Genomic DNA, 23,141 nt, shown 5'->3' on the forward strand with positions numbered 1-23,141 from the left:
AGAGGTGGTAGGAAACGAAAACTTTCAAATAAATAAAATGCAGTCGAGGGTTTCTGAGGAGCAACCAAAATGATCTTGAATAATTGAACCGAAACAGGTAACTGTCATCCAGTGCGCACAGCAGTTTTTCAAGCTCTATGCCATCTGTACGACCTCGGCAAAGTTTTTAGATTTTTACTTTTTCTGGTTTTCTCTATTTTTTTCCTTTTTTTCATAAGGAGTCTCTGGCAGCTGTCTTTGAACGCCTCGTTTTGTGCGGTAGAAAATTTTCGCCCGAACAGGGACTTGAACCCTGGACCCTCAGATTAAAAGTCTGATGCTCTACCGACTGAGCTATCCGGGCGCTGCGGGAAACAGTTGCAGTAATCCTCACAACCAGCTGATGGCAGCACGCCACCTTGCTGAACTTGGTGAAAATGACAAGAATGTCTTCGGATAGACACAATACTGAGTTTAGTTCCGCCCAATTTAAAATGCTTCAGTCACCTTTTATGGTAAAAGAAAATCGTTTCACAATTTCCATGCGACGACTCCTCGGTCGCTAGCAAAACATCAGGCAGTCGTAAAAATCGTGAGGGTACAAGGGAAACGAAAGGCGCCTTCGATGATATGTTTAAATTTGGAAGCACATGTACAAATGTGAATGTGAAAGTCCAGACGGCTAAATCGGCTTGCTTTTAAAGGCTTTCAAACTTTCGAAATATAGAAGCTCTCAGATTTAAACGGAAGCAATAACTGTTCATACCATAAACCAATAACTCAAATCATTTCATGTTGCGCAGAGGAATTTAAACGCAGTGAGGGTGTACGACTCACAACGAATAATGTAGCAACAACTAGGCTACAGACGATTAACAATATATATTTTAGGCAATCTCTCTTATATTCTGTTAATAAGGAGGCAAAAATTATAATAAGGCAGATAGGTTGTAAACACACAAAAATGGCTTGTTGATATTTTATTGTAAAATTCGATTAATTGAAGCTCAAATAATAAGTTAAATCTGATAGACACACTTAATAAGTCAGAAAAAGTGAACAATTTCAAACAGTCCCGAAGCATATGATTTCAGAAATAACTCGTACCAAAAATAATGTACCAAGATGTATCATTACCAATAGAATGACCAAAAAAAAAAAAAAAAATCAACTCAAGATGCCATTGTATCAGGATACGTATCGAAGTTCCCACGACTTAAACGACACAATATATCATAGATTATATTGGCATGCCTCTTCACAGTTCCCGTTACAGCCATTAGTGAAACTATTTCTATAACATTATTTTTTTTATACTGTAGCTTCTATCCACATTTCACTTGACTGTAAAGCGAGTTCTTTTCCTGTGTGTTGATGTGTCTTTCTCTGTGTCGTCTACCTGACTTTGATCCCGACGGTTGTTTGAAGTCAAGGTGTGTGTATGTTAGTTCTGGCTGCTTATTGCCCTGTGCAGTGAAAAAGGAGAAAGACCATTCATTATCTCTCTTTCCCTCACAACTACCACCCACCCGCCCACACACACACACACACACACACACACACACACACACACACACAGACATACCTGAGCATCTGAGGTTGACTGTCCTGAACCTGAAAAACACAATCACTGTCGCTAGTTTATAGGTCCCACAAAATACAAAAATGCTGATGTGTTAATAAAAATAACAATGCATGGTAAACAACTGTTAAGCAAATTATGTATGTACGATATTGGCGCATGTGTCAAACTGTTTATTTAACTTAATCAGTTTATCATGGGATGTTGTTGTAAACCCATTTATAGTACACTATGGTGCATAAAATGTTATTATAAGTCATCTCCTCAGGGTTTATTTTTTTATTATAATTAACGAGCATCAGTACTGCAATCCACTATACTCACATTTAACTTGGCTGTAAAAAGACGTCTCCTCCTGAGTGTTGATGTGTCTCTCTCTGCGTCGTCCACCAGACTTTGATTGTGTGAAATCGAGGTGTGCGTATGTGGCTCCTGGCTGCCTGTTGTCCTGTTAAAGAAAGCAAAAACAAAATAAACTCTTATCCTGTGATCTCACATAATAATCAGAAGTTAGTTTGCTCTTCAAGAAACATACCTGAACTTCTGATGTTGGGGCCCGTAAACCTGAAAAACACAAACACTGTCTTTAAGATGTGAACTGATAATTTGTACTCTCTCCCTCTCTCTCTCCCTCTCTCTCTCCCTCTCTCTCTCTCTCTCTCTCTCTCTCACTCTCTCTCTCTCTCTCTCTCTCTATGATCTCAAACCCTCTTTAAATTTTTGAATCAACATATTTTCATTTTCCAAGTATTGCTGTGAAGATTAACACACCTGTGCGTTGCTGACACAGCCAATGAGAGATGAGTATAAGGAGGAGAATCACACACACTGTACTGAGTGCTATGGCTGCATAGGACATAGCAGCACACCACTCTGAAACTACAGGAAATACAGACAAGCATTAGTATAAGACAGTGTATCACGCTGAAACTGCAGTAAATACAGATCCACAGTACTAGAACAAGAAACATATTAAGAAAACAAGAAAGTAAAGAAATATTAAATATATTAGTTCATTGAAATAAAATGTCATTTGGCAAAATACAACTAATCATCTAATCATAACTGTAAATGTTTAGATTGTTTACATTTGAACAAACAAATCCCCACCTCACCCTGTCTGGTGTGTTTGTGTGTGTGTGTGTTTTACCCGTTACTTTTCTGTTCCCCTTATTTAATGAGGACATGTTGCTCTTATGTGTGTTATTGTCTCCAACATGAACCTCACACCACCACTCCTCCACATCCGGGTCTTCATCATACAGACTGTTATAACTGAGATGAGAGTTATTGCTGTTGGGGTGATGACCCGCGGGAGTTTGTACTTGTAAGCGGCTCATCACTTGGAACCTGTTTGAAACGGCACGTTAGATAGCGCGAGTTGTACTTTTCAGAGACATGCAAATTGGAATAAATGTAACTCTTAATAGGACTTCGATCAATCTAAGCTTCTAACGCGATAATTATTTATTTTCGTTTTCAATGAAAACGGCATTTAATAATCTGACTCAGGCTATCCACGTTATCAGCATTGTGAAGCGCTTCATTTTGAAGACGATTTTAGGTCATTTCTTTAGCTTACTACGCATGTGATCTGTCAAAACTAACGCTGACAACAGAAAAATTACAAAACTGGAGATCAGAACTTCTACACTTTAATGACACAGTAAAGCAACCGCTTAGATCTTTAGTTTTTTTTACTTACCCATCACTAGCCTCCCTCCATTCAATAATTTGACCCCGTTCCGAACTTTCTAACGATGACCTCCAATTTATGTCCATTACTGGCGCACTCAAACCCGTCACTAAGCAGCGAAGCTCAGTGTGGCGCCTGAGTGCTTTTTGTGACGGTTCGGGTGAATCGCTGAAGCACTCCTTATTAAACAACATAACTTTGCTGTTGTTCTTCCAGATAATCTCCTCTGAAAATACAACACATTTCGCTTTTATGTAATATTTATGATTTAATGTGGTAACTGTAAAATTAACAATATAAGATTTCTTAATGTTGTATCGCTTTCAACAAACATGCCAGCTCTGGTTTAATATTAGGCCCCGAGCCGAAAAATGCATTTAGAATTAAACTGGTCAAACAAGAAAAGAAAAGCAATGGTTACAATTGTAAAACTTGAAATAAGCACAATTTTACATGTTTCTCAGCTTTTAATTTCACGACTTCTTCTGATTAATTCACTGTTTGGTGTGACGACTAACCTCCGATATGCAGTAGGTTTCCTTCGTCCGTAAACTGCATGCTAGTGCTGATCCTCGGCGCGCAAAAATAACGCCCCGCGTCGCTCTTTTCCACTTTCTGTACAGTCAACTGGACTTGGGAATCGTTTATTTTTTTACTAGTAAACCGACAGTGTGTTTTCTGACACTTTGTGTCTATCATTTCTACTGTTCCATTATTACTTATTCGCGTCCATCGCACATGGTCGCCAAAGCAGCCTTTGTCTTTCAAACAAGGGCAAGTTATGGAGACTTCACCACCCGGCGTAGAAACGATTAGTCGACTGGCATCTACAAAGGGAACCATGCAAATCAATGACATGGATTTAAATGATTAAATATAAATAAAATTAGCTCAATTCCTGCAAAGAGAAATCATTAACCAACACTCTTTCCATTGAAACACTGTGTTTAAAGTTTGAGATGACTGAAAGTGCATGTAAATGAAAATGTAACCAAAACTTGAAGCAGTATCAAAACATGCAACACGATTTAACATTAAATTAATTCAGTGTTTTCCGTATCAACAAGAAAGTCCGCAATCATTTAAATAATACGATATTTTGACAAATTTATAAACCAGGTTATTGCATGAAAACGACTTACTCACGGTGAAGGCTGAAAGAATGAGAATGACAAACCAAGCCATGTCCCTCACAAATGTTTTCACTAATGCGAGCATCTAAGGTCAATACACCGATACACTACTGTACGTGCGTGCGTCTGCCCAGCTCTGCTGCGGTTTTGCGCGCGACGTCCGTAATGTCTTTTTTTCCCCCCATCAGAATGGAACGTGATTTCACCACATCGTTCAAATGAACCGTTGATCTGCGAAGTGACAAAGGCACAAACAACATCGTATCTCACGAACTGATAGCAACTTCGACCCTCAGCTCTCATCTGCTCACAAAATCAGCTTTTGCGCACAAGGCCCGTCTTTGCGTGAGAAGTGGCCACAACAGTTAAACCACTATGTTTCCTTCGTTTCTTTCTTTATGTATGTGTTAAGAAGTTTGGGTAAACATTTGTACAGTTTTTCTGAGAACAACACAAACAAAGGAATAACAAACAACGACAATGACGACAACAACAAAAACGATCCTCTATTTGTATTTAATTTGCTGCTTTAATGTAAAATACAAAAGAAATTCTGATGAGTTCCAGTTCGACAGACAGGAATTGAGTTTTCAGCTTAACAATGAAGACAATGACATTCATGAAATATTAAAGTATGGCACCCCCTCACAAATATTTAACTCTTAATAATTGAGAATTGCTAAGGAATTAATAAGTCAAGTAATAGGAACTGAATATTTTGAGACGACTGAAACAAACAACAAACAAACAAACATACAAGTAGACAAACAAACGGACAAATAAAGTTTCAGTATACACAATTTATTTTAGATCTTTCTTACACTGAAGCTGTCAAAACATTCACCAAAACATACACAATGAAAACATACACTCCTGAGAGATTTTCTGCAGGAAGACAAATTATGTTTAAATTATTTTCTTAAAGCAGAAGTGTAGGAACAACAACTAAGTTGAAAGCAAAAACTTGTCTGTGCAGATGCACCAAATGCATGTGACCAGTAAACAACACACATGTCTGTGGTGACCTAGACTGGGTGTTGGAAAGTTTTCAGTTGTTTTGTTTGGCTGGAAACTCTCACCTCACCCCTACACTCTGACCACAGTGTTCAGTGAATGCCAAAAAAAGAACGTGCTGTGAGTGTTACTAAGTTCATTTAAGACTTTACATAGCTGAGGAGAGGAAATACTTGGCTAACTTTTTGCATTGTTTTATATTTAATTTTCTAAACAACATTAAATCATGAGAAGTATATTCAGTAAATAAGAAGCCATGTGGGTTAAAAATGTATATGTGCTCCTGCTGAGCTAAAAAGAAGGAAAGAAAGAAAGAAAGAAAGTGTAGAAATGCTTGGACACCATAATACACAGAAGCATTAACTGAACATCAGTGGGGTGTATGTTGAAGGAAAATTGTAATGGCTTCATGTTGAGCATTTAAGTGATATTGTCCATTTTTTCTGCTCTTGTTGAACCTCCGAGTCCAGAATAAAATGAAGAGTCCAGTGTTCAGAAGAAGGAGTCAATCAGTGTCACACCAGTGTCACACCGGTGTGTTTTGCCTAATTAGATAAGAATTCCTCTCTCACACACTTCATTGTGAGTGTATTCTCTGCTTTGCACAATGTGAAGACAGACCATCAAATAAAACATATGTTGCTCTCTCTATAACTGTCAACTTCCTCTGTCCCATCCCCCGCCATTGGACCATTCCAGTCTGCTCTATCACCTTAATTTTCAAACTGAGGTCTTCAGACTGGATGCCATGAAATGTTAGATGATCAGAGGGTTGGAGAGTGACAGAGACATAAGACGTCAGGGTGTAACAGCTCAATGCCATTTCTGCACTCGGCCCGAAAGGTGTTAGTTGCAGAAAAGTTTCGCCCGAACAGGGACTTGAACCCTGGACCCTCAGATTAAAAGTCTGATGCTCTACCGACTGAGCTATCCGGGCTCGTGTTTAACGTCCGACTAATTTGGCTGTTAATAATCATATCTCCTCTAATTTAACTATACATTCAACTGTCGTGATGGAGCAAACCTTGGTTGTATCTACAAAAGAGAAAAATACATACAAACGATCAAAATATCGTTTTTTTCTAACAGTCATACCAGACTAACCCTAACGCTTTATTTGTTATCGATGGTTAAATTGACGATATAATTGCATTTTTAATTTTCACTCGACAAAGAGGACGTTGATTGGCAGCATTATCGAAAGCTATTACACTCAAGTTGGGCATGGATAAATACCAGTTAAGACGTGTAGCACTAGCCATTTTACTTTTACAGAAAGCGAAGAACGTTTACCTCTTCGCTCTTGCACTCCTTACCTGTATGAACGTTTCGAATCTGACAGAGAGAAAAAGACAAAGACAGTCAGAGGTAGGGGAAGGGGTGGCCACATAGAGGTCGATTGTATGTTTCTGGAAGCTTATGAGAATACAGCTCACTAGTCTGTTTTGATTTGGGTATTTATTCGAACAAACAACATCATGTAGGCCTACATCATCATCACATTTTAGGGGTTGTAGGCAGCGTATTAAGTTATTGGCTTAAAACTGACTGAATGTTTTTTCATTTAGTATGTAGTCCTCGACAACTGGAATAGCCAGAGATTGGTTTGAGGGTGAAACAGAGGTTACGGTATCCACAGAAAGGATAGTCAAACATTATTAAGATGTGTTTTATTGTGTAGGCGTAATCATAACACCCGGGCCATCCACTGCCTAGTTAACATCAACCTGTCCAATAATAGTCAAACACCTCCACTGATCGAGTGTCTCTACTGATACCATCACCCCCTCTAGTGGTCAGCACGTGGGATTGTACTGGCATTAGCATAACCCCCTTTCCTTGTCTGAATGTTTCTGTGAAGCAGTGCGCACGGTGACTTTTGGGAATCTGTAGGTCGCAGATGCTCTTACCCACCAAAACTTTCACCGTTGGTTTGGGATCCGGCTATCTTGCACAGACCATGATCGGGTTGACTGCCGCAAAAAGGTGGGATTTCTGCTGACTATTCATTTCGGGTTATGCTGCCTGAATTTTCATGACACACTACACAAGTACACAGCAGACGGACAGAGTAAGGATATACTCCAAGACAAAATTAAAGGTGAGGTTTATCATTCCACCCATGGGTGAGGAAACGAGGAAGCAGGATGTTACGGAACCCCTAAAGTCCCGAAATGTGATTTACCATAAATTCGCATATGTGTCTAACGACTTCTGATGCACGCAGCCCCCATATAATGGAGAGAACTCAGCTAATCAAGTTTAATTTTCGTTTCAAACTTACTTGAGTAAGCAATAAATTCTTAAAAGCTACAACGCAGTTGAACCACATGGTCTTCAAAGCACAAGCCTACAAGAAAATTATATTGTGCGCGTAAGATGAAAAAAATATCACCTTTCGGGACTTTAGAGGTTCCGTAGGGTGCAAACAGTAACCCTTGTATTTTGGATAGATCTCATGGGATCTGGAGACTTATGAGTTTATGAATATCGTACATGAAAGACTTTCCTGAGTGATTCATCAATGCCACTTATACGTTCTTAATGCTGCCCACTCGGAAGTCCTCATTTCAGCACCACGGACAGCGCGGAAAGCGTGGCCTGTTCAGGTTAAACCAGCAGGTCAGTCCGAAAGATAAAACAAAAAACAAAAAACAAAACAAAACAGTACAAAAAAACAGAAAACCCTCAAAACGTTGGTGATTGTCACAACACGCAATGCCATTGACAATTTGTCCTTTAGTACCAGATTTAAACTCTTCCTATTGATCTTCAGTAAGTCAGGGTTCATTGATTATATGGATAAGAATGTAGCTTCATTACGGATTGGTTTTTTATGACCACTATTTGTGACACAGGACGATGACAAGTTTCGTTTAGCATTTCTTAGTTAGCAGAAGTTTTTAGTGTTTTAATCTGCCTGATTTCTGTGCACGTGCAAAACCAGGCACCACATCTCGCACTAGGCGGCAGCACATACTTAATAATGTGTTTATAATATTGTTCTGACGGTCCCGTCCACGTAAGCGTCAGCTCAGTTCAAATTTATTGTAGTACCTCTTGGCACCGTCTGATGGCGAGCTTGGCAATCAGGTTACTTTATTCTCGATTCATATCCTGAGTTCACATTTCCGACTTTGCTAAGGAGACAAAAGAAGTATTACTCAGTGACGACATTTTGAGGCACTCTGTGGAGTGCTGATGCGTATTGACTTGTTTTGTGAAATTCGGAGTCTCGACTTATTCTATAATGTCGTGCTGCTCTCTCTGCTTCGAGTCATCACCGAATTTACACAGAAAGCTTCGCCTTCGTTTCCCACAGCTAACCTGAAATTCTATGCTGTCCATCACACCGTGGCCAAGGAACACAACTGCTTGTTTCTTTAAAGAACCTCTATTTCTTAAACTAAAGAGAACGTCCGCCCGAACAGGGACTTGAACCCTGGACCCTCAGATTAAAAGTCTGATGCTCTACCGACTGAGCTATACGGGCTCTAAAATCAAAATTATAACTCCTAAACTCTCTCCATCGGAATGAATAATATTCAGGTGCACTTCATACCGACAACTAGCAATTAATGAGCCGGGCAGACAACCAAGTTGCGTTGGGTCAAAAAGACAGAGGTGGCGCATTGTTGAGGAGCTATACAGGTGACAGTGTGAGGGTCCCATGATTTGACTGTAAAGGGTGACCTGTCGTCCAACTTTTCTAAACACGAAAGAGAGAGAACATGGACCGCGGAACCGGAAAGGCCCGAGCCCTACCTACTTTTGGACATCAAACATGTAAAAAAAAAATTGAATCCATCGGTGGCCACATATATCATACACTGCTTCCATGTGTGCCCCCACGTAGCCTATCAGAAAGCAATAGATTCTGTTATCTAAAAATGTATTGGTTGTGTAATGTCACGTGAATCGAAATTTCCGAACCAACGCTGCTCCTTTGGTACAGTTAACGTTAAACCGCCACTTCCTTATTTGGTTATCTAGTTAGCTTTTACCGCATATTGCAACACCGAAAAATAACAGATACTTTGGGAGCAGTACCAACGAAATTTTTATGTGTTGAGGATTGCCAGGGACAAGCAGCAAAACGTCTGACGGAGACAGTTCCTCGGGCCGACCAATTCGAAATGAGTTCAGCGGTTCATGAGAGAGAGGGGCATTAGATGATGATCATTTTCCATTCAAATCGAACACCAAAAACAAGCCCATCGATTCCACCTCGGGCTGGTCATTTTCTCCTTAAAGCACCGTGTACAGCACTGAACAGGAATATCTAATTCAGCGCATCCAACTCATTATGAAGACGCTGACCAACTCATTCTGTTCATTGTGTGACCAAATGCAAATATTAATTTAGCTGCACTTGTAAATAAAGTGCCGCGAAAAAGCAGGGCAACTTCGGCGCGTGATGTGGGCTATTATGTGTGTTTTTAATGTTTCATTTCTGCGACTCTTCCCTGTTGTTAAACAAAGAATAATTGATACTGTGAGCGTTTGTTGGCATCCAAACTTTAAGAGCTTGGTAATTGCAGTTTAATATTAATAGTGTTTATATATATGAGAAATGACGAGCAAAGCAAAGCGCTACTGCAAAGTAGCGAATCTTATTGGCTCTGTGTTAATCACATTTTTAATGATTAATCTTACTTCAGGGAGTTGAAAATAACATATGAAGTTAAAAGTTAACAAGAGACTGTTAAAAGTGTCTGAATCCTATTTTTGTGAGTTATAGCCAAATTCAGTCTCGTTTTTTAAGCATAGACGTCAAAACACATATATCAGGACATTTATACATGTTGATCATTTCAAATAAGTCTTAATAATCAGTTTTGAACCTCACATCAAGTTACATTTAGTTCAAATACGTTTAAATAGGTTATCCTTACAAGTAATACAATTTAACCTGAAAACATCTCTACTTTCTGAAACACGTTCATTGTGCAGCATTTCTGGCGTTTTATTTATGAAGCATTTTTATTATTACATCAAATCTATTTAGTTTTCACTTGGCTGTAAAGTGAAGTCTCTTCCTGTGTGTTGACGCGTCTCTCTCTGTGTCGTCCACTAGACTTCGGCTTTGATGGCTGTTTGAAATTGAGGTGTGTGTATGTTACCCCTGGCTGCTCATCTTCCTATGACATAAAGAAAAAGAATGTATGTGTATGATGAGCCCAGGAGCTGTAGACTTGTCTGACATCATCATCATCATCTCTCTCTCTCTCTCGCATCCCCACTCATTCTTAAATCAGACATAATTTTTTTTGCGGTGCATAAGTCTTACCCGTGTACCTGTTGAGGGTGAACCATTGACTGTTGATGATCCTGAATCTGAAACACACAGTCACTGTTTGTAAGATCCTCATCACTGCTGTCTCGCTCTCTCCAATGTGAAACACAGCATGTTACTCACATTTAACCTGACTGCAAAGTGAGGCGTCTTCCTGTGTTTTGACATGTTGGTGTCGTCTACCAGACTTTGATTTTGATGATTGTTTGAAATGAAGGTCTGTGTATGTGACTTCTGGCCGCTCATCTTCCTATATAACGAGGAATGATGAGCAACTGTTGTTACATATACATTTACTTACACGCATGTAAACACACAACACGAACACAAATAATCAATATCTGGTTAATTGTGTAGAAAAAAACATACCTGCACCTCTGCATGAAATTCTGAACCTGAAATACACAGTTCATTTCTTCATTCATTTTGTTTTAGAATATTCCTTTCATTTTATTCATAGATTTAATCTTTTATTTCATATATAATTTTAAAGATATACATTTGTACTAACTCACTCTGTTTAATATTTTAAATGTAGTTTCGTCTATATTTTGTCCATTCTCAGGAGTAACTCACCTGTGCGCAGGTTACACAGCCAATGAGAGATGAGTATAAGGAGGAGAATCACACACACTGTACTGAGTGCTATGGCTGCATAAGACAGAACAGGACACCACTCTGAACCTACAGGAAATACAGAACTGCATTAATTATAAGACAAAAGATCACCATTAAAATAAATAAGTGAGTATGCAACAAATTCATAACCGCATTAATATATCACTCTGTCCCTACAGAAAATGCTGAGCTGTATTAACATCAGAGACTAGATCACTTGGAAAATACATGAGAAAGTTTATCTATATCTGTTTCATTATGTTTCTCCTTCTTCTGTTTGTAAATGCATGTCTTTAATAACGAATAAAAGATTTCACAGATTAAATGTTCTTTATTTTATCTTAAATGTGTGTGTGTGTGTGTGTCTGTCTGTCTGTCTGTCTGTCTGTCTGTCTGTCTGTCTACGTGTTTACCTGATTCCTCTCCATTTCTCATGTTTATTTTGAAAATATTGCTTTTGTAAACTTTATTGTTTCCAGCATGAACCTCACACCACCATTCACCCTCCTCCAGGTCTTTATCACTTTCCTCGTGTGGGAGAGCATTGTAGGAGTTGTGATGGGAAACTCTGCTCTGATCATGGTCCCATTTAGTGTAGTATGACTGATCACTGGTGGAAATTTGAATCCGTAAATAACTCATCACTTGGAACCTGTTTGAAACGGGACAATGATTTTATGTTTACAAAAACTGGCATACAACGCCAGGTGTCCACTTCAAGTGCGTGACAACGTTAGTAGATTTTGAATGTAATGTTCTAACTGTGACGGTGACAGAGAAAATCTGAGCGGCATAATGCACGTCCTGAGCGGTAATTTGTTCAGTCTAGACACACACACACACACACGTGTATATATATATATATATATATATATACACATACATACATATATATATATATATATATATATACATACATACATACACACACAGAGAGAGAGAGAGAGAGAGAGAGAGAGACTATTTAAAAAAAAAAAACATCCAAAGAATCACTTATCCTACCTCGCATATAGTTATGCTATGTGCTATAGTTTACCACATTATACATTTATGAAGTTGACTATTCATTCGTGAACTTCAGGATAAGTCAAAAGAACTGACTGGCTACTGTACAACGCGAGAGAAAACTAGCCCATTTGTTAGTGCTATTTCATTCGAAATGATAATCAAGTTATTGTATGCTAAAATAGACTAGAACTTTTTTCAAACAGTTGATGAAATATATAATTCATTTTTTAATCATCGCTCACCATGACAATTACCCGCCCATCTAGTCACTTTACAGGACATTACGAGTTTTGATAAAGAAAAACTGATTTTTGTCAATTACCCACTCACCCACTGTTTGTTTCCATTGATTCTAAAATCTGACCGGTTCGGTTCTTTCCACCAGATGACCGCCAAAGTATATCCGACACTGGAGCACCCACACCGGTCACTAGACAGCGCAGCTCGACGTAGCCTGTCGTTTTTTCCCGCTGTTGTTCTAGTCGATCGCTAAACCGCTCAAAGAACAGCACGACTTCACTGTCTTCTGTCCAGACGTCCTCATCTAAAAATAGAACAGCATTGTAACTTTTAAAATAGCAATACACCGTTAATCCAAATTTTTTCACAACTGATGCTTTCACGAGCATGCAATAAAAAATACAATGGAACATAGCATAGAACATAGAAGAGAATGTAATTTAGCATAAGGACGAACAATAAACATTTTAAGGGTTCTGTCGGGGCCAAATCTTTGCTAATCTGAGAAGTGACTTTTAATTTGTGGCCAAAAAACTAATTCTTCTGAAAATTGTCATAAAAATAACGAGGCTATTACTTTCTTGTTTGATCACCGAAACAAACTTTTGACTCTTCCCGGCGCTCTGTTCGAAATGTATTTCACTGCGCGAGGAAACTTTTGACGTTCACAGCTCTACATGACTTTTACCCTTCTATTCTTCTCAAATTTAATAGGTCTGTAGCACGCACTGAAAAGACACGTTCTCGAAGATAGGCCATCCTTTACCTTGCGTTTTTTCATAATTGTGACTGCATTTCTTTTCTGAGAAAATTAGTCTGAACATTTTTACGATTCCAAAGCTCTTTTCACGAACTGAAAGTGTTTTATTGGGCTTTTTCAATGTACTTTCCTACATAATTATCATTGGACTATAGTATCTCATAGTGTTTCATTCTCTTGGGACTACACTTTGATCGACCGCAAAGTGTACCTAAAGGATAACAAAAGTGATCATAAATAAATGACGATTATAACTAACCTCCGACATGCAGCAGAGTTTCTCCAGGCCTAAAGTCAATATCTGTGCTTATCTCTTCTCCGCAATAGTAGCGTCCAGAGTCCCGCTTGTCAGCCCCCAAAACAGTCAGCTGTACTTCAAAATCGTTTAATCGTTTGCTGGAATACCGACAAGGTGGTTTCTGACAGTTTGTGCTAATCAGCTCCGCTGTTCCGTTCATATGGAATCGAACCCACCACATGAAGTCCAAAAGACAGATTTCTTCTTTCAAACAAGAGCAGTTCATTGAGACATTACTGCCAGGCTTTGAAATGATTAATAGGCTTGCGTCTGCGAAAAGAGTAACAAACACAAAGGAGTGTATATATATATATTATATAGATATATTATTCATTTATGCAAATGTATACGCTCTGTGCAACGTACCACTAATAGCAAGGGCTCCTTATAAAAGTAGTCTATGTCTATTTATGTAGTTGGCCGTTAAAATATACGGACTTACCCACGTGAAAAACAAAAAGCAGAAGAATGACGAATCGAGCCATGCGTCCTGGACATAGATGCTCTCGAGAGTGTTAGGGTACACACGAGAAGAAAGTGCAGAAAACTGTGTACAGGCGTGTCTGTCCTGGTGCTCTTTTGGGTAGTCAACGTCATGACCAGTGAAAAAAACCATACAACATTTCACCAAAACACGACACTGCCTGTTGCGCAGGAGACGCTTGACTCAGTGACACACAGTCTCAACGGTTTAACCACAATGTTTTTTTTTCTTTTTCTAAAGAGGAGTTCAAAGATAAAAGCATTGTCGTCAACAAGCTGTGTCCTTTAACACTGAAAGTCTTTATCGTTTTACTTTGCTAATTGCACTCTCTTGTTTTAGTTGTACTTGGCCTGTATTTCAATGTTCTGTTAAACAAACGCATGTCAGTCAATTACACACCAGGATTTACGAGGTTCTGACATCAAAATTGCACTTGGCCAAGTTATTATGCACGATTCATGCTAATTATTTTCCTGATTAATCCAGTTATCTTTTAAAAATCCCCAGTTAGCAAGATTCAAAGACATCCTCTACTCACATAAGATATTTCCTGTGTAAGCACTTCTAAATTAGCATGCATGTTTCAGAGTAAAATGATGCATGAGAGAAGAATCAGAGAAAGGTGCAATAATGTGTATTTCAGTTCCTTTTTGGTGAAAATATGATGTATGAGATGTTTATGCTGGTCACACTCTGAAGAGAGTGATGGGCAGTGATAGGTGTAAAGCAGAATGTTTTTATATATCCTGTCAACAGAACGGCACTGCACTAACCTGGCCTGAGAAGTGGAAAGTTCTCTGTTGTTTTGATCAGTGGAAACTTTTACCCCTGACCACAGTGAAAGAACAAAGATGTAGCGTGAGCTCTTCAAGGTGAAAAAGGTACATGTTTTTCCATCTTGACTCCTTACCAACAAAACTGATTTTAAGTGCAGTGAAAGAGCTGACCAAGAGTTGACAAAGGGTTTACAAAGATTCAGTAAAAACCAACTCATTTTGAGTTCTTTTTTAAGGACTTTTCACTTGTTACAGTCCTCGTTACAGACACACGTTACAAACATCTTTTGCAGTACAGTGGTATTAATCTATTTTTGTTTTTCAAACCATTTTCAATGTAACTATCATGTCCAGTGTGTATTATGATATTCATGTGTGTTGCAGTAGCTGAAGGTATAATCGGTTATATTTCTGTAACACATTATTATTGTCTTTTATAGTATTTATGATATAATCATGACAATTATGAAGGCATACTTTTATTGGTCACACACACACACACACACCAGACCAGTGAGCAGTGAAATACAGCCTGGACCTCTCACAGGCCCACCTCCAGGTACCAGTAAGGGAAGACTCACAGAAATATTTAACAATAACCACACACAAGGGCATATTTTCCTACAACCATCTTCTTTTTGGAATTACATTAGTTCCTTCCATATTTCAGAAAGTTAGGGATCAAGTGCTGCAAGGACTTTCTAATGTCCATTGCTTTCTCGACAACATCCTAGTTAACGGTTGAGATGATGCTCATCATCTGAAACACCTGGAGGCCATGCTGAGTCACCTGGAAAAGTTTGGACTGTGAGTTGAGAAGGGGAAGTGTGAGTTTTTCAGGAGCTCACTGGAGTATCTGGAACACATGATCGATGCGGCTGGGCTCCACGAATCGCCTGATAAGATTCGCGCAATAGTGGATGCTCCCGTGCCAGCAAACATGAATCAGTTACATTTTTTCTTAAGACTAGTCAATTACTGTGCACGCTTTGTTTGGAATCTGTTCTCAACCCATTAAATACTCTACTTCACAAAGGCATTAAGTGGGAGTGGTCACCAGAATGCGATGAGGCTTTCTGTGGGGTTAAAGATCTGTTCTCCAGCAAGTGGTTTCTAACCCATTATGACCCACGGCTTCCAGTTAAACTTGCACATGATGCCTCACATTACAGTGTGGGAGCAGTGATGTTCCACCTGCTGCCAAAGGTTAAGAAAAACCCATAGCCTTTGCTTCTTAAAGTCTCCGCAAGGCAGAGCAAAATTTGCTAAATTATGCTAAAATGCAACATGAAGCATTCGGGATCTTATTTGGAGTTAGGCGTTTCCATTCACGTCTGCATGGCCGTCATTTCACTTTGCTCACTGATCACCACCCACTGACAGTCATTCTCAGTCCCAGCAAAGCGATTCCATCAATGGCTGCAGCAGGACTGCAGCATTGGGCACTTTTACTAGCAGTGCACAATTATACCATTGAGCACAGACACGCTGCTGACCACTGCAATGCAGACTGCCCTTCACGCCTGCCTCTCCCGGCGCAAAGAAATTAGGGACAGTTGACACCGTCCTAATCAACACCTGGAAAGCCAATTTGCAGTGCTGACGTAACAAAGGGACCCAAGAGCCGACCCCACCATCTCACAGGTAATGGAGATGGTTTCTACCGGTTGATTCTCTGGCACCAATGGCTCGCACCACGTCTACTCCAGAGGGATGAGCTTCAAGGCTGCGTGATGTGGGGCAACCAAGTTACGTCAAAAGCTCTTGGAGGAGCTGCACTCAGGTCCCGCCTGTGCGGTCGAGGCGAAAGCGGTTGCGAGGAGCTATGTGTGTTGGCCGGGACTGAACGGCCCAAGCTGAGGGGACATGTAAGACCCGTGTCTTACTCGTAAGTGTTCACAGAAATGCCCTAGCCCCACTCCTCTGTACACTTGGCCTTGACCTGCAGCACCATGGTCAGTTAATGCATTGTTTTGTATTTAATTGTCTAATTAACACAAAATCATGAGAAGTAAGAAAGAAAGAAAGACAGTGTAGAAATGTTTGGACACCATAATACACAGAAGCATTAACTGAACATCAGTGGGATGTAGGTTGAAGGAAAATTCTAATGGCTTCATGTTGAACATTTAAGTGGTATTGTCCACTTTTTTTCCTGCTCTTGTTGGACCTCCCGAATAAAATTCAGATTCCAGTGTTCAGAAAAAGTAGTAAACCACTGTCACACCAGTAGATGTGTGTGTTTTGCCTAATTAGATAAGAATTCCTCTCTCACACACTTCATTATGAGTGTATTCTCCGCTTTGCACGATGTGAATATAGACTGTCAAATGAAAGAAACATTCTTCTCCATGTTTCTCTCTCTACAACTGTCACTTTCTCCATCCCATCCCCTGTAACTGGATCATTCCAGTCTGCTCTAACACCTTAATTTACAAATTTAGGTCTCCAGATTGTATACCATAAAATGCTAGATGATCAGAGGATGACAGAAGCAGAACACAGTGGTGTGAAACAATTCATTGCTATTTCTGCACTTGTTCTTTCAACTATCCATAAGGCCAGGGGCAAATTTCCCTCTTGCTCGTTCCTTGAAGATGACACCAAGACACTTCCCAGGTTAAAGGTACACACGCCCGAACAGGGACTTGAACCCTGGACCCTCAGATTAAAAGTCTGATGCTCTACCGACTGAGCTATCCGGGCTCTGCAACTTCCCATTGTTGCTACGGTGCTAACACTGTCGTGATGAACAAACCTTGGTTATATCTAAAAAGGGAAAAATATGTACAAACGATCATAATTTCAAACAGTCATAGCATACTAACCCCTACTTTTATTTGTTATCGACGGTTAAAATGACGATATAACTACAGTTTGAATTTTCACTCAACAAAGAGGACGCTGATTGGCAGCATTACCGAAAGCTGTTACACTAACATGGCGAATGGATCAAAACCAGTTAAGACGTGTAGCACAAGCAATTTTACTTTAACAGAAAACGAAGAACGTTTACTTCTGCGCTCTTGCACTCCTTACCTGTATGAACGTTTTGGATCTGACAGAGTGAAAAAGACAAAGACAGTGAGAGGTAGGGGAAGGGGTGGCCACATAGAGGTCGATTGTATGTTTCAGGAAGCTTATGAGAATACAGCTCACTAGTCTGTTTTGATTTGGGTATTTATTCGAAACAAACAACATCATGTAGGCCTACATCATCATCACATTTTAGGGATTGTTGGCAGCTTATTAAGTTGTTGACTTAACTTAAAACTGACTGAATGTTTTTTCATTTAGTATGTAGTCCTCGACAACTGGAATAACCAGAAATTGGTTTGAGGTTGAAACAGAGGTTACGGTATCCACAGAAAGGATAGTCAAACATTATTAAGATGCGTATTATTTTGTAGGCGTAATCATAACTCCGGGCCACCCACTGCCTAGTCAACATCAACCTGTCCAATAACAGTCAAACATCTCCACTGATCAAAGGCCTCTCCTGATGTCATCACCCCCTCTAGTGGTCAGCACATGGGATTGTGCTGGCATTGGCGTGCCCTCTTTTCCTTGTCTGAATGTTTCTGTGAAACAATGCGCACGGTGACAGACCACGGTCGGGTTGACTGCCGTAAAATGCGGGATTTATGCTGACTTTTCATTTCGGGTTATGCTGCCTGAATTTTCATGACACACTACACGCAGATGACAAGTACACAGCAGACAGACAGAGTAAGGATATACTCCAAGACAGAGTTAAAGGTGGAGTTTATTACTCCACACAGGGGTGAGAAAACAAGGAAACAGGATGTTACGGAAGCCCCTAAAGTCCGGAAAGGTGATTTTTTTTTCTTGTACGCACAAGTTAATTTACCATTAATTCACATGCGTCTCCAACAACTTCAGATGCACACAGCCACCATGTAATGGAGAGAATTCAGCTAATCAAGTTTTATTTTCGTTTCAAACTTACTTGAGAAATCAATAAAATGTTAAAAGCTACAAACGCAACTTACCCCCATGGTCTTCAAAGCACAAGCCTGGCATGCCTTTACTGCGCAGATATTAACTTGCTGCTACAAGATAATGATCTTGTGCGCAAAAAATATAAACTTGTTCCAACAGCATAATTAACTTGTGCGAGCAAGATAAAAAATAGCACCTTTCGGGACTATAGAGGCTCCGTAGGGTGCAAATAGTAACCCTCGTATTTTGGATTGATCTCATGGGGTCTGGAAACTTATGAATTTATGAATATTCTACATGAAAGACTTTCCTGAGTGATTCACTACTGCAACCTATACGATCTTAAAATGCTGCCCACTCGGAAGTCTTCATTTCAGCACCACGGACAGCACCATGAGCTGCTTAATCTAGCTTCCGCCACTAGTCTGCGCAGGTTGAACCAGCAGGTCATTCCGCCGGAAGATAAAAACAAACAAACAAACAAACGAACAAACAAACAAACAAACAAAAGCCTAAAAATGTTGGTGACAGCACGCATTAGCATTGACGCAGGGCGCCTAATAATACCAGATTTAAACTCTTCTTATTGCTCCTCAATAAGTCAGGGATAAGAATGTAGCCTCATTGCGGATTGTTTTTTATGACCACTATTTGTGACACAGGACGATGACAAGTTTCAACATTTCTTAGTTAGCAGAAGTTCTCTCATTTTTAGTTTTTTAATCTGCCTGATTTCTGTGCACCACATCTCGCACTAGGCGGCAGCACAGACTTAATGATGTGTTTATAATATTGTTCTGACGGTCCCGTCAGCGTAAGTGTCAACTCAGTTCAAATTTATTGTAGTACCTCTTGGCACCGTCTGATGGCGAGCTTGGCAAACAAGTTACTTTATTCTCGATTCACATCCTCAGTTCAGTTAACCGACTTTGCTAAGGAAACAAAAAAGTGTTACTCAGTGACGACATTTTGAGGCACTCTGTAGAGTGCTGATGCGTACTGACTTATTTTGTGAAATTCGGAGTCTCGACTCAGTCTATAACGTCTTGCTGCTCTCTCTGCTTCGAGTTATCATCGAATTTACACAGCAAGTTTCGCCTTCGTTTCCCACAGCTAACCTGAAATTCCATGCCATACATCACACCGTGGCCAGGGAACCTCCGGGACCCATCCATGTCATAAACTAAAGGGGAAATTCGCCCGAACAGGGACTTGAACCCTGGACCCTCAGATTAAAAGTCTGATGCTCTACCGACTGAGCTATCCGGGCTCTTCAGCTAAAGCTATAACTCCAACAGCGCCTGGAGGTTTCCAGCTTAAGACGGTGAGGGACGGGTCACAAACTGACCTCATAACGGTTTAGTTTGATGGAGTACTACTTAAAATATCCTAATGATTTACTCCTTCCGGCGGCGCATTGTTGAGGAGCTGTACAGGTGACAGTACGAGGGTCCCATGATTTGACTGTAGAGGGTGACCTGTTGTCCAACCTACTTTTGAAAATCAAACATGTAAAAAAAAAAATCGAAGCCATCGGTAGCAACATATATCATACATTGCTTCCATGTGTGCTCCCACGCAGCCTCAGAAAGCAATAGATTCTGTTATCTAAAAATGTATTGGTTGTGTCACGTGAATCGAAATTTCCGTAACAACGCTGCTCCCTTCATATAGTTAACGTTAAACCGCCACTTCGTTCTTTGGTTATCCAGTTAGCTTTTACTGCATATTGCATATAACTGCATATTTACTGCATTACTGCATATAACAGATATTTTGGAGGGCAGTGCCAACGAAAGTTTTATGAGTTGAGGTTACCAAGGACTTCACCCAGCACACCGTCTGCCGGAGACAGTTCTTCGGGCTGACCAATTCGAAATGCGTTCCGTGGTCCATGGGGGGGGGGGGGGGGGGGGGGGCGTGGGGCTCTAGTGAATCGTTAAAAGTGTCTGAGTTATAGCTAAATTCAGTCTCATGGTTTAAGCATAGACGTCAAAACACACTTATCAGGGCATTAATACACGTTGAACATTTCAAATAAGTCGTAATAAACTTCACATCAAGCATTTAGTTTGTACATTTAGTTCGACTACATTTAAATAGGTTTTCCTTACAAATAATACAGTTCATTTGAAAACATCTCTGCTATTTGGAACAGGTTTAATGTGCAGCATTTCTGGAGTTTTATTTCTAAAGCATTTTTATTATTACAGCAAAGCTATTTAGTTTTCACTTGGCTGTAAAGTGAGGTCTCTTCCTGTGTGTTGGCCCGTCTCTCTCTGTGTCGTCCACCAGACTTCGGCTTTGATGGCTGTTTGAAATTGAGGTGTGTGTACGTAACCCCTGGCTGCTCATCTTCCTATGAAATGAAGAAAAAGAATGTATGTGTGTGGTGAGCCCAGGACCTCTAGACTTGTCTGAGATCATCTCTCTCTCTCTCATCCCCACTCACTATTAAATCAGATATAATTTTTCACGGTGCATCAATCTTACCTGTGTACCTGTTGAGGGCGAGCCATTGGTTGTTGATGATCCTGAACCTGAAAAACACAGTCACTGTTTATAAGATCTCATCACTACTGTCTCTCTCTCTCTTATGTGAAACACAGCAGTTACTCACATTTAACCTGACTGTAAAGTGAGGCGTCTTCCTGTGATTTGACATGTTGGTGTCGTCTACCAGACTTTGATTTTGATGACTGTTTGAAATGAAGGTCTGTGTATGTGACTTCTGGCCGCTCATCGTCCTATGAAACGAGGAACGATAAACAACTGTTGTTACATACACATTCACTTACACGCATGTACGCACGTAGGCACGCACACACACACACACACACACACACACAAACACAAATAATCAATATCTGGTTAATTGTGTAGAAAAACATACCTGGACCTCTGCGTGAAACTCTGAACCTGAAATAAGCAGTTGCTCTGTTCATTTTTTTCATTCATTTCGTTTTAGAATTTTCCTTTCATTTTATTCATAGATTTAATCATTTATTTAATATATTTGTAAAGATAGTCATCTGTACTAAATCACTCTGTTTAATATTTTAAATGTAGTTTCGTCTATATTTTGTCCATTCTCAGGAGTAACTCACCTGTGCGTAGGTTACACAGCCAATGAGAGATGAGTATAAGGAGGAGAATCACACTCACTGTACTGAGTGCTATGGCTGCATAGAACAGAGCAGGACACCACTCTGAACCTACAGGAAATACAAAACTACATTAATATAAAAGAGTACATCACTCTGACACTACAGGTAATCGAGATGTGTGTGTGTGTGTGTGTTTCTGTTTTCATATTTACCTGATTCCTCTCCATTTCTCATGTTTATTTTGAAAATATTGCTTTTGTAAACTTTACTGTTTCCAGTATGAACCTCACACCACCATTCACCCTCCTCCAGGTCTTCATCACTTTCCTCGTGTTGGAGAGCATTGTGGGAGTTGTTGTGATGCGAGTCTCTGTTCTGATCATGGTCCGAGTTATTGTAGTTCGACTGATCACTGGTGGAAATTTGAATCCGTAAATGACTCATCACTTGGAACCTGTTTGAAACGGGACAATGATTTTATGTTTACAAAAACTGGCATACAACGCCAGGTGTCCACTTCAAGTGCGTGACAACGTTAGTAGATTTTGAATGTAATGTTCTAACTGTGACGGTGTCAATGAAAATCTGAGCGGGACGATACACGTCCTGAGCGGTAAATCAGGCTACGGTTCTATGCACAGTAAACAGGTGTACACAGACAGGACATGTGAAATGACAACTTGAACATGAAACAGTTGTATGCGATCATCGTTCCGTGAGCTGAACGAGCCGTTCGTTAATAAGCTGGCGAAGACAAAAGTTTGATAGGTCTAAGGAGTGCATGAGATTGAGGCCTGGCAGAAGGTTTTGAACTAAAAGGCGAAGAGAAGATTTTAGCGCTAGAGAAGAGACTTTAGAATTGGTGGAGTGATGAATGGGAATGATGAATCACGTTTACACACACACACTCACACGCAAATATATGTATACAGTGATATTATTTAAAAAAAATCACTAATCCTAAATCGCTTATTTTCATATTTACAAAGAATTAATTTCACATTTCACCGTGCTGCAGCTCACCACAGTATACATTTATGAAGTTGACAGTTCATTCATGAACAGGGTATACATTAAAAGAATCGACTGGCTACTGTACAACGCGAGAGTAAATTTCTGTTAAACCAGCCCATTTGTCAGTGCTATGTAATTCGAAATGATAATCAAGTTATTGTATGCTAAAATAG

The 23,141-nt window shown here is 39.8% G+C and overlaps 5 non-coding genes across 5 annotated transcripts; all 5 read right to left on the reverse strand.

Moving 5' to 3' along the window:
- Positions 1–270: 270 nt before the first annotated feature.
- On the reverse strand, positions 271–343 carry trnak-uuu (transfer RNA lysine (anticodon UUU)). The gene has a single exon. It is a non-coding gene; the product is annotated as a tRNA-Lys (tRNA).
- Positions 344–6,268: 5,925 nt separating this feature from the next.
- On the reverse strand, positions 6,269–6,341 carry trnak-uuu (transfer RNA lysine (anticodon UUU)). The gene has a single exon. It is a non-coding gene; the product is annotated as a tRNA-Lys (tRNA).
- A 2,483-nt stretch (positions 6,342–8,824) lies between these two features.
- trnak-uuu (transfer RNA lysine (anticodon UUU)) lies at positions 8,825–8,897 on the reverse strand. The gene has a single exon. It is a non-coding gene; the product is annotated as a tRNA-Lys (tRNA).
- An 8,620-nt stretch (positions 8,898–17,517) lies between these two features.
- On the reverse strand, positions 17,518–17,590 carry trnak-uuu (transfer RNA lysine (anticodon UUU)). The gene has a single exon. It is a non-coding gene; the product is annotated as a tRNA-Lys (tRNA).
- A 2,454-nt stretch (positions 17,591–20,044) lies between these two features.
- On the reverse strand, positions 20,045–20,117 carry trnak-uuu (transfer RNA lysine (anticodon UUU)). Its single transcript has one exon. It is a non-coding gene; the product is annotated as a tRNA-Lys (tRNA).
- Positions 20,118–23,141: the final 3,024 nt, after the last annotated feature.

The sequence above is a fragment of the Chanos chanos genome, chromosome 9 (genome assembly GCF_902362185.1).
Source record: "Chanos chanos chromosome 9, fChaCha1.1, whole genome shotgun sequence".
NCBI lineage: Eukaryota > Metazoa > Chordata > Actinopteri > Gonorynchiformes > Chanidae > Chanos > Chanos chanos.